This window comes from Adiantum capillus-veneris, chromosome 4 (assembly GCF_014529385.1).
Source record: "Adiantum capillus-veneris isolate H3 chromosome 4, ASM1452938v2, whole genome shotgun sequence".
Classification (NCBI taxonomy): Eukaryota; Viridiplantae; Streptophyta; class Polypodiopsida; order Polypodiales; family Pteridaceae; genus Adiantum; species Adiantum capillus-veneris.
Genome location: NC_140934.1, coordinates 156,116,094 through 156,122,093, shown reverse-complemented (window position 1 = coordinate 156,122,093; position 6,000 = coordinate 156,116,094).

Genomic DNA, 6,000 nt, shown 5'->3' with positions numbered 1-6,000 from the left:
TCCACTTGGGTGGAGCAACACTAGCCCTCCCCCTGCTTTTCCTGTGGCTCGACGAAAAGCTCCATCAAAGAACAAGGTAAAAGCATTAGGAATACTTTTTGGTGGTGGTAATGGTAGGGTCTTTACTTCAGGCACCTTAATCTCCTTTTCGTGCACCCTATAAGTGAGAATCCCTGCCAATTGTGCACGCACACTATCTTCTACCTTGAAAGAGTATTGAAACTCTTGCAACTCCATAATCCACTTTGAGATCCTAGTACTAAGATTCATTTGAGATGACACCCAAGGGAACAAATTTTCTGCAGTGAGAATTACAAAAGGTTTTGGTAGCAGGTAGGATCTAAACTTTCTCACCGCAAACATGAGAGAAAGCATCATGAGTTCTGCTTCTGTGTAGTCTCTCTCCAAGCATTCATGACCCTACTAGCAAAGTAGATGGGTCGCATCCTTGTACTGTGGGGATCTTGTTGTAGCAACACAGCACCAATTGTTTCTTTCCAGCACTAGAGCTAACAAAGAATGTGTACTCCCAACAAGGAGGCATGAGTGTTGGTAGCTCTGACAAAATGACTTTAATGTTACAAAAATACTCTTCAAGCTCATCACACCATGCAAATTCTACTTGTTGTGTCAACTTTTGCAAAGGATGAAGCAACTCAGAAGCTAAGTGAATAAAGCGTGACATATACTTCACTTTTTGAATGAATGATATGACCTCTTTGAGATTCTTGGGTGATGGGAGCTCAATAAGAGCCTTTTCCTTTGAAGGATCCACCTCAATGCCTTTATAGGAAACCTTGTGACCAAGCAAGATCACTTCATCCTCAGCTATGTGACACTTGTCGGGGTTGAGTTGACCTCCCATGTCATAGAGCTTCTTTAAACCTTCTTCTACCCTTTGTAGATGCAATGATTTTGAGCTATAAATGCAAAAATCATCAATGAACATCCTAATTGACTTTCCAAAGAATGCTTGAAACACCATGTTCATGAAACGTTGGAATGTTGCAGGAGCATTTGTCAGACCAAATGACATGACTCTAAAAGCATAACAACCCCAAGGAGTGATAAAGGTTGTTTTCAATTGATCTTCCAAAGCGATACCTATTTGAAAGTAGCCTGAGTAGCCATCACACACAGTGTACTTCTCATGACCAGCTACCTCATTTAGTATCTCATCCTGAAATGGGAGGGGAAAGTGATCTCTTTTTGTTGCCTCATTGAGTGGACGGTAATCCACACACACCCTCCACTTTCCGTTTTTCTTAGGAGTGACAACAACAGGAGAGACCCACTCTGAATTCTCCACTGGATAAATGAACCCTGCTGCTAGAAGCTTTCTTACCTCCTTGAGTAAAGCCTGCTCCTTGATGACTCCTAGCCTTCGTAGCTTCTGAGCCTTAGGTGTGGCCTCTGGCTTCAACTCAATTTTGTGTTTAACAGCATCTACTCCACGCACATCGGTGTAGTCTTTAGCAAAAAGCCTAGGAAACTTCCTTAGCACACATTTGAACTCCTCTCTTTCATCCTTTGTAAGTGTTGTTGATAGCATACCTTCCAGCATCCCTTCATCTTGAACACCTTCGTTCTCTTGAGGACCTACCTCCTCCAAGCCTTGAAAAGAGGTCTCTTGGTTTCTTGGCTTAAACCTTACCCCCATGACTTCGATGGAAGACTCCTCTTCAGTAATGCTGCCGCTACTTTCTTCTTCTGAAGTGCTATCGGTCCAACCTTCTTCTGTCTCACTTTGAGATGATTCTTCATGGAGCTCCTCTTGGCGTTGCTCCTTCATGTCAAAGACAACCTTCTTGTGATTGTCATTCCTGCAAATTAGCTTTCCACTCTCCCAATCCTGCAAAGCTCGCATTTTCATTAGCCATGGTCTTCCTAGGATAAATGGGTAACCATTTCCCTTGGTCGACATAACATAAAAATCCACCGCTTTCTTAATGCCAAAGGCCTCTACAAAGACATTTTTACAAATGCCTACACACCTAGCCTTGCTATTGTTTGCCATTTTCACTTTGATTTCAGGTGTCTCATGGATGTGCATGCCTAGTCTTTGCATGAGCCCTTCTGTCATGATGCAAATTTGTGCACCCCCATCCACTAGACCTTTCCTAACCAATCTTCCTTTTATGTAACAATCTAGCACAGGTGTAATATCCTCGTTCATTTCAGCATGTGCAATTTTTACAACAGGGAAACTCTCTTTTACCTTTCTCCTAGTGCTAACTGCCTTTGTTAAATCCCTCCTAACTTGTGGGCATAATGCAAGAAACTGAGGCCATGAGATATCACGACCCTTACCTCGCATGTCTTCCAACAGGTTGTATGGAGCCATACCATGTCCAAGAGGAAAGTCTTGGAGATTGATATGACGTCGAGTCCTCTTAGCTTCCTTGGTTTCCTTTGCCTTCTTGCCTTGTCCATGGTCACTTTGTGATGGGACACCCTCTTTCTCTTTACCTTTTCCTCGGCCATGCTTAATGCCATTGGCTTCCATGTCAACCTCATTTGAATTTGTCACCTCTACCACATGCACATTTGGATCTGGCAAAGGTGGAACTCCTTCTACCCCTTGTGGAGGTGGTGTTGGTCCATTTGGCCTTTGTAGAAGCCTTGGTTGTTGACCAGCTCCTTCTCCTGCATTCATCACTGGGTAATTCAAGTTAGGTCTCCCTGGCTCCCCATGGGGCCAAGGACAATTATACATCCCATGTCCAGACTCTCCGCAATTCCAACATTGCAAAACTCTCCTAGGTCGTGGATCTCGGTCTTCAGACTTCTTTGCTTGTCCCTTTGGACCTACAGCTTGTGCAAGGTGAATTGACAGGCTGCTTAAAGATTCGTTTAACTTCTCAATTACTTCCGCCGTTACCTCAGGAAGCTCCCTCGATGTTGATGCTTGTGACTTACCTTTGGGTCTAAGACCTTCTATTGGAACCTCTCCCCTTAAGCACTTGAGTTTCCTATATTTCTCAGCAGCCCTAGTTTCAGCTGCATCAAAAGTAGTAGATGCACCCGCCTCAACTTTTACCTTAAGGTCAGGAAAGAGTCCGGCTATGAACCTCTCCTTCTTTAAAAATTCTGCACCATCACCAGGGTTAGCAACATTTCGTATCCATAGAGCCCAAAGACGTAGAAACTCTTGCTTGTACAAGTAGTAGTCATCTAAGTCTTTTTGCTTATGAGAAACAATGTCTTGCCATAGTTTTTGAGTGTTTTGGGGATCAAAGAAGTATCTCTTAAAACGATTCAAAACTTCTGTGTAATTCCCCTTAACTTCCTCAGGCAAAGAGTCAAACCAAGTACTAGCATCTTTCCTAAGGACCACCTCAAACATTTCTACACGTTCTTGATCGGTTACTATCCCCTTGATACGGCAAGACATCTTGAAATTTGCTAAAAATAATTCTGCATCCTCTCCAGGCTCTCCAAAGAAAAGAGGATATCCAGACATTTGGCGTTGGCTCTCCATTATTATGAAAGATTACAACACGAGTTACGATAAGGGATACAATAGAGATTTAGAACCACTCGCCTGCAAATGAAGAAGTAAGAAAATACCACTCTAGGTTTTCTTCTTCAGCTATCCAAGCTTCAATGAGGTCTCGATTTGTTTGATCAAAACAAAAAGGTAGACTATTGATGAGCTCTAAGAAGGGTTGAAATTCTTCAAAGCTAAGGCGATAAACAGAAATCTCTAGAACTTCATTTTCTGGATCCAAAAGAGCAACCACGTCCCAAGTGATAAATTGCACTTGCTCTACAATTCTCAATGCACAAGCGGTTTGTATAAAAACTAGATCTTCATGCTCGTCGAAGGCCGTGAGAAAGTAGCAATTGACTAGGAGCTCCTTTCCTTCGAGTTCCACACAGTCGGAGTGAGGCAACCTTCTCACAATTTCATAAAGAACATCCTCATCAAGTCCAATCAAGTTTGCAAGATTTAAAGACTCCACTTGTGCTACAAAATTCCTGGACAAAAACTCCTTAGGATTATGGTTAAATCATTCAAAAGCATAAAGAGATTTACAATGTCTCTATGAACAAAGTGTCATAGAAAGTAGAGAAGGATGAGAATTTATACAAATTTGCAATCTTCTCTATGCTCTCTTTATTAAGACAAGCTCTGAATAGCTCCCTATCTCCTTTGTTGAAAGCGAAAGGAAGACTATTAATAAGACGCAAATGAGGGAAAAATTCACCAAATGTGAGTCTATGAAGCATGAACTCTGGCCGCAAGTTTCCTGAAGAGTCTTCCTCAATGGTGAAATGCACTCGCCAAACGCCAAATTTCACTCTATTTACCAATCTTAGGGCACACACTAGTTGGATGAATGCGCGGTCTTCCTTAGTGCCCAACAACAAGAGGAAAATGGAATCCACGCGTAGGACCTTCCGTCTTAACTTCACCACCCTCTTGTTATGAGGGAGACGCCTTACTACTTGCTCCTGCAACTCAATTGGTAATAGAGCTAGATCTCTAAGGATTGAACTTTCACTGCACACACATTCCCAGTTAGAACAAATGATCATTTTTTTGTTTCTTGTAACAACTTGGACAAAGAAAAAACAAACATACACACTATTTTGCCGGGCTGCACTTCATTTTAAAATAAAATGAACACATGTACATCAAAAGAAGTGTGGTAGTTGATGAGAGGTAGAATGACAGGGTTTGGTGATGCAAGAATTTCTCCTGCTCTTTGGGCACCAAACATGAACACCATTCGTTGTTGAAAATGGATCTTTCTACTAATTGCAACGTTTATTCTAATGTGTGGAGTAAAATGAAAGGGAAAAACCTCTATTCCTGGGCCATTATCCATGGCCTATGCATGTCCTAATGCTTAAAACAAAACAAAAATATAGACGTCCAAACTAAGGTCGTACCTAATGAGAGGCAAAATAAAAGGATTTACTGAAGCGTTTATCTCGGCCAACCTAAGAGGACCTAAAATTCTACGAATGACACGTTGAAATTGCAACTTAGTACTAACAATTATGTGTACCTTTTGCCTTGCAATGGGAATAAAGGGATCATACAAATCTTCGTGATTCATGCAAACTACTTGACTATGCTAACGGTTGATTTTACACAAAAATACACAAGCCGTCCTCAGTGGGGGCACCACTTTGAGGCGGTCCGGGGCGGGCAACAAGAAGAGTGGCCTCTAGACACCCTTCAAGGCTCCCGTGCTGCTCAATGGGGCTGGGGCACAACACAACACAAACCAAAACAACAAAATCCCAACTACACAAGGGGCACCACCTAGTTTAAGAGCGAACTAGGACGCAAAAGAGGAGAATCGTTAGAGCAACCCACAAACAAGCAAGGAATTTACACTAACCCTAACACCAATGGAATACTCTCACACCCTAAAACACGAGAGAGAGAGAGAGAGAGAGAGAGAGAGAGAGAGAGAGAGAGAGAGAGAGAGAGAGAGAGAGAGAGAGAGTGCTCGGGCTGCTTTGAAACGTATCGGCAATGATCAAGCAAACACAACTATATATTTAAGAAAGAGAGAGAAAGGGGGAGGGGGTGCTTGTTGCATTAATACCTTCTTACAAATCTGTCATGACAAATCAAAGTGAGATTAGTATTTGTTCAACATAGCTTGCGTAAATTTCACCACAACACATCACAAGAAAAGCCACCCCAATCATTGTCTTAAGGCCAGGGGAGTCCTCTCCACCCTGTCGCCCTCTTACAGTATGTGGGATTTATGGCTAGATTGATGACAACACCAGAGACAAGCTATCAAGAACTTAACAAAAAACACCAAGACACTTACGCATCATTGTTGTCCATTACTTCACGTTGGAAGGGAGACAAAGTATCCAAGCTTAGTCCAAGTCCACCCTCCTTGATTCAACAAATGTTGGGCTTACACTAGTAGGAGAAATGATAGATTTCCTACTCTCAATTGAATGATCACTCTCTCTCTCTTACAATGGCATATAGTTCCCTTGCTAATCCCCTATTACAACACA